At 40.4% G+C, this 6,973-nt stretch overlaps 1 pseudogene; it reads left to right on the forward strand.

The window, feature by feature from the left end:
- Positions 1 to 3,250: 3,250 nt before the first annotated feature.
- Positions 3,251 to 4,770, forward strand: LOC113012636 (interferon-inducible GTPase 5-like; annotated as a pseudogene).
- Positions 4,771 to 6,973: the final 2,203 nt, after the last annotated feature.

Below are 6,973 nucleotides of genomic sequence, written 5' to 3' on the forward strand. Positions count from 1 at the left end.
TAATTAGGCTAAAACCTGGAAAAGTCGCTAGTACTCCTACTGGGACTGGAAGGCTTTAGTTTCAATTTGAGTAGACGTGCACTTCAGCAGATCGCCACTGCTGTGCGCACACAGTTATGAAATGCTTTTGACCTGTTTGTCACATCGTTGTTTATGAAGACAGATTCTGAGCAGATGCTGTGGATGATCTGTTAAGTCCGGAGTTATTTAAACGAGCAGCCGAAGGATTGTCTATGAAGCAGGAAAAAACACATTCAATCACTCTTCAGCATTTGCGGCATGTTTCTAGGACAGAAACTACGGTGCTGTGGGAAAGTAAGAACGGTTTGTCGTGACAACTTTTTAATTGACAGGAAAATGAAATCACAAGCTTGGCGCTGTGAACAGAGTTTTTCTTGTAAAAGTATATGGGAGGCCCGTTACCTTAGAGGAATCCCCGCGATCAGCCTGGAACTACCTTCATGCAAGAGCCTATTGTTGAGTTCCCTCATCAGCTCAAGAGCGATTACTATCTAACTATGCAGGATCTGAGCGATGCCAGAAAGGGAAGCGAGACGCTGGACACTACCACTGCACTCTTTCCAGTCTAATCAAGACTGTAAGCTCACCAGAGCAGACGAAACCAAAGACATCTGCCGAGACCCGGCTGTGGACCCTCAGTCACATCACTGCTGAACTAGCCAATGCCAGAACTAGCGTTGGGTAACGGTGAACACATGCAGAGGGGTGTGTTTTCATACGTAGGTGAAGTAAACATGACAGTGGATCCAGACCATGAGTGATGAATGGAAGAGACTGCCATCTGCAGCTCCGTGCCGCCTGTTTATAATGCGACCAGAGCTCAAGGCTCAATCTGTAATGCTCTGGCTGTCACTGAAAGCACTACTTTAGCACTACCACACGATAAGCAACAGGTTTCTCATGTCTGTTTATTATTGCAGTTTTCATCCAGCGAATAACCATAAAGTGTCCAAAGGTGGGCAGACATTAATTTCAGTATTCGTAGCTTAATTACAACCACAAACCCACAGATGTCATGAAAGCGGTGTGTACGTGCTTTCTCTCTGACAGCAGACTGAAATCTGCGGCATTAATGACACATAAACACAAGAACGACCCTCTAAACCAATCAAGAGCAGGGACACATACCTGTACGTGTCCTGTAGCTGTGAGTGGTTAAGAAATGGTCACTGCTCCAAAGACGAGTGCACAGGGCACTACGAGCAGGATTCTGCAGAGACTTGAAACTCAAAGTGACTTGTGAGGTTTGAATTTTGTAGGGTCCTGGAGTCTGTGAACTGCCAGGCTGGGAAATACTCCTCTGTGTTTGTGCATAATGCCCTTGAACCCACTGACATCAGTTATGTAATTTCTGGTTTTACAGCTAGCTGCATGAGTACAATGTAGAGTCTTATCATAGTTTCGATGACAGGGCGGTAACCATTCAGTCTGGGTTACAGTGATATCTTCACTGACAAACTGCACCATGTACAGCAGATGAACCCAGACTCACTGCACTCTGTGACATAATGACATTTACATATACTCCAATTTTATTTATACAGCACCAACTCACGAAAAGCTCAGTGAGATTTATATTAAAAGGTAAAGGACTCTACAATGCTACAGAGAACACCTCAACAATCTGATGATGAGGAGCACTTTGGTACAATGGGGAGGAAGAACTCCCTTTTAACAGGAAGAGACCTCCAGCAGAACTAGAAGCAGGGAGGATGAACTCTCTCCTGTGATTGGATGGATAGATATACACTGTTTCTTTCTTTTATTTAACGTTAAGGCACAAACAATGTTTCCATTGTGTCTAGCTAACCTTCACACCACGTGCCCCTCTGGACCTACTACTCTTTCCTTGCCAGACCGCCATTACAATGTGGAACTTTTAAATGTTCTACACAAAATTAATGTAACCAAATTATTATCAAAAAATTATTTCTCAAAGATTTTGGTTCATCATCAGTTACCTATATGATTAGTTTTAATATGTTGAACTGCAACATTTATTCCCCTTACTGTAAAAATGAGGCTGCTGATTTACTGGGCAGTCTACACCTCTACCCCCACCTATCTGAACTTTTGATCTTTTTTTTTTTTAAAAAGATCTATTTCTTCATTTAAAAGCTCTGAATATGCTACCTGACATTTAGATCTGCACTCCCTTCTGGTTTGTGGAGCTTACTGCGGCCTCCAGCCTTTGCCCCACACACCTGCAAGCAATCACTCACTTGTGGCTCGTTATCCTGCTTCTCATGGCCACTATTTAAGACAGTGGCTCAGAGCTTCTTGTTGCTGGCTCGTTGTATGACTAACGTTCCCTGGGCCCCTGTGCGTGCGTGCGCATTGTGTGGCGAGAGCGGAGCGTGTGTACGGTTCAAGCTGATCGTTGTGTGTGGATCGACAATCGAGTGTGGTGTCCCTCTCCTGTCAGTGCGCCCCAGGGCAGCTGTGGCTACAATGTAGCTTGCCATTGCCAGTGTGTGAATGGGTGGATGACTGAATGTAGTGTAAAGCACTTTGGGGTCCTTGGGGACTGAGTAAAGCGTTATACAAATGCAGGCCATTTACCATTTTATCTCCTTCCCGTGGAAGAAATCACTTATGAGCACGTGATTTCTTGTAAATCAGCAGTTTTACGGATATTGCCATGGTCCATAAAATGTATCTTTCATATTCTGTTAACAAGCAACATGTTTTTCTTTTTCAACATTAAAGTAATTCAAACATAACAGCATGACTGAATTGTTTTTATTGCCCCTAATCAGCCCTGATCTCACTCACACACTCAGCGTTTTGCAGTTTCACTTTTAATTCTTTGAGGGGATGGGACTAAAGGACAAATATTAGTTGGGTCACAGAGTCGGAAACAGCAGCAGAAGCTACAAGACTCTACTGTGTGCGGACCAACCTCCAACCTGTCATCACTCCATCACAGCACGCAGATAAACTCCATCATTTGGTGAGTCTTTTCAGTTTCTGTCTCTGTGCAAAAATTACATTTCCTCCAATTCAATTTGATTCATTTAATTATATATATATTTTTCCAAAATGTGGACGCAAGAAAACGATCACTAATGAAGAAACTAATGAAGAAACGTGTGTGTGTGTGTGTGTGTGTGTGTGTGTGTGTGTGTATATATGTGTATATATACACACACACTCAAGGATCATATACACACTGTAGTTGCAGAGAATGCAGTGATTTTTATACTCTTTCTTTTTGTATTTAAAGATGAGCATGGAGGATCGAAATGATTCATTTCCAGAGGAAGTTGCTGCAGTTAAAGATGACCTGAAGACCAACGACACTGCTGCAGCAGCTGCAAAGATTCAAGAATATTTAGACAAGCAAAATAATGTTCCACTAAATATCGCCATCACAGGGGCGTCTGGAGCTGGTAAATCCACCTTTATTAATGCCCTCAGAGGGCTGTCCGATGACGATGAGAGAGCTGCTCCTACTGGTGTTACAGAAATCACCGTGGAGGTTAAAGAATACTCCCATCCAAACTATCCCAATGTTAGATTCTGGGATCTCCCTGGAGTTGGTACCCCAAATTTTCCATCTGACACGCGCAAGGATTGACAACGATAAAAATGCAGAGAAAAGAAAGAAAGACTGCAGTGAAGAAAAGACTCTTGAAAAAATCAGACAAGACTGTATTGGAGCTTAGTGTCCTATAAAATCCTTTATCACTAAGTGAGAGGAATTTGTTTGTCCATCATCCAACTCAGGTAACAATCATGTGAGTTTCCCTTGTTAATCATTTCTGTGGTAAAAAAAGAAAGTGTAGCTATTTCTCACAAGCAAAAGCTCTTTTTAAAGTTTGTTTTCAGTATTAACACTGAACAACACCCAACAGATTACAATATTAAACTAAAAATCAAATTAACCAACTGAATTCAGTCTTGTTTGCAGCCTTTCTAAATTCTGAACTTTGTAATTGGGTTCTTGTTTCACTGAAGCCACAGTGAGGTGTGCAGGATCATTTGTTTAATGTTTAATTTTGCAAACTGAATATTAAAATTACATTGTACATGTTCTTGCTCTTTTTTTTCCCTCCACATGGTTTATGTAAATACCATTTTACTGATCTTACTGATACTCAATCATAAACTCTGAATCTTGTTGTATCTCTTTAATAACTCAGGTCTTCAGAGACAAGGCATCAAGTCTCCACAGGTCTTCCTGGTGTCCAGCTTCGAGCTCCACCTGTACGATTTCTCTCTCTTACATGAGACCTTAGAGAGAGACCTTCCTGCACACAAGAGAGATGCTCTGCTGTTTGCCATGCCCAACATCAACCTGGAGATCATCAACAAGAAGAAAGAAGCTTTTCAGTCTAAAATAAAATACTGGGCTGGTCTGTCTGCGGCTGTATGGACTTAACCATGATGGTTGATTTAGTCATAGATTATGTAGCTGGATTTGGGCTTGATAAGCCATCACTGCAGAGATTCTCTGCCAGCTCGGGTGTGCCCTACACTGAGCTGCTTAATGTCCTCAAGTCACCACTGGCTGCAGTAAAAATAACCAAAGATCTCCTCCTGAAGGTGTTGTCCCAACTGACCAGCACAGGTGCACTCATGGCACTAGAGGAAGGATCCAGGTGGATTCCATTAATAGGAATCCCTCTGGCTATGAGCCTCTCCTTCACCACAACCTACAGAGCTCTGAATTATTTCCTCACTGAGCTCGCTGATGATGCTCAGAGGGTGTTTAAAAAGGCTCTGGGTCTGAACACCTCAGTGTGATATTATAAATGGCAACTTCTGTAATGATTCTAGGAAAAGCAAAAAAAAAAAAAGAGGTTTTGATCTTTTTCAAAGTAGACTGAATTAAATTCTCCTGAAATCAATTGCTTAAATTATAACAGAGGCTTGTAGTATAGAGTAGTTCCTCTGATCAGAGCAGAAACAACAGACTAACTTCTCCCAGCTTCTCACACTCAAACTTTCCATCACATCAGCACAGGAACTAATGTGATCTTATTATTCAGATATGAATTGTGTATAGAGCTTCTCGGATGAGAGGTGAAACGTCTTCAAGAAATTTAAGTCCAGACGCTTTTCTTTATGAGCTCCTTTGACTACGATGACCTGGATGACTGAGAACCTTCACAGACATCTTATTCCATACAGTTCTCATTATTCCATACACACACTTTTGCACAGTACATCGGGATGGGGAGATGTGCATGAAGAGGGTCACAGCTAAACATCCACATTCTTTCTTTCTCAGTGAGCCTAAGTTATGACCTTGGCTTCCTGTGCAGTATGTTCTGTTCTTTTCTAATCAGACAAATAAGGCCACGATTCTCTGAAAACAATATTTCTTATAACACAGCAGTCTCATGTATCATAAAACAATATCATTCATTCACAATAAATCAGCAGTCTAATAAATGTAATAGTTATCACCTTCTTCTAAGTACAGGAGAATAATGCAAACTAAAACTACATAATACTTTCACCATCTTTAATTAGGGGTATAACGTGGCATAAGATAATATAATAATCTCTCAAACAGAAACTGCTCTGTGGTGTTTGTGTTTGAGTGTTGAGTGTTGAGTTTCTACTGCCCTCCAGCGGTCACAGTGAGGAACTACAGCGGAAAAATAATACAGCATGTTCATCAACGTTATTCCTGCTTGCTTATAATAAAATGTTATTGATAAAGATATTAACATTAATTGTTATTAGAAGTAGTAGTATTTGATTTTGATGAAACAATAGATTCCACTGCACCACACAATACATTGTAATGAGTTCTTATCTTGGGTGGACAGAATATTAGAAACACTGGTTTGACACTGACCGTTCTTACCTACAAAAGACTTGAGCTTTTTCTGTCCTAATGTAGCTAAATAAAACATGTTTGAAAGTCTGCTGCTGCAATTAATTATTTTCTTTCAAAGCTAATTGGTTTTTAGATATTTGGTCTATAGACAAATTAAGAAGCAGTGGAAGAATCTCTGGTTTTCTCTCATTAAATTGCAGAAGAATTTGTCCATAGGGTCATCAATAAATGCACTCATACTTTCACCCAACACGTTCTCATCACAACACTTAACAAACCGACACTATGTGAAAAATCGTTGGTATGTTACACGTCCAGAGGCATGAGAGCAGGTTGGAATGAATCTATAAATGTAAGGTCAGGGGCAGATGTAGAAGGGTGGCATGTTACTCCCTAAAATGATCTCTTGCCTCCTTTAGTTCCACCCTAGTTTGGCATATAACTGTGTTGTTTATTAAAATAAGGTAGCATTTACACTTTGAGTGCAGCTACAGTTAACACTGAATATAAATTCTAAAACTGAATATATTGCATACTGTTTTTGTTCATGACAGCTTAGATTTCTGGCATTTAGTGTAAATTTAAGCAACAATTAGATTTTTTTCTAACAAAAAAGTGTCAAACTTAAGTTAGACTTTGCTTGTAGCTAAACCTGTCACGATCTTGGGTCTTATGACCCACCGTTTTGAGTTTTAGTTTATTTTGATGTTTATAGTGTATGTTTAAGCTCATTAAGTTATGAGTTCATTTGTTTATTTTATTCCACTTGTGTTTTAAACCCCTGCTAAGTCTCCCTTGCCCTTCATGTGTTTCATGTCTGTGTGTCTTATGTTGTCAAGTTCATGTTGTCATCTGTGTCTCATTATGTTTCCTGTTTTATTTTGAAAGAGGTCGCGGTTCATTGTGTTTAGTTTTATGTTTCCCCTGTGATGTGGTTAGGTTCATGTGTGTCAGCTGTTTGATTTTGCCACCCCACATGATTTCCATGCCACCCTAAGAACATTTCAGCCCCTTACCTAACCCTAATGCCGAACACTTACCTTAACTGGACCATAACATAGGGTTCAGGTTGTGGTTAAGGTTCAGCATAGTTAAGGTTAGGGCTGCAATAGAAAGCCACGAAGCGAATAAAACGTGAAGCACATAGAAAGCTTCAAT

The sequence above is a fragment of the Astatotilapia calliptera genome, chromosome 19 (genome assembly GCF_900246225.1).
Source record: "Astatotilapia calliptera chromosome 19, fAstCal1.2, whole genome shotgun sequence".
In the NCBI taxonomy this organism is placed as follows: domain Eukaryota; kingdom Metazoa; phylum Chordata; class Actinopteri; order Cichliformes; family Cichlidae; genus Astatotilapia; species Astatotilapia calliptera.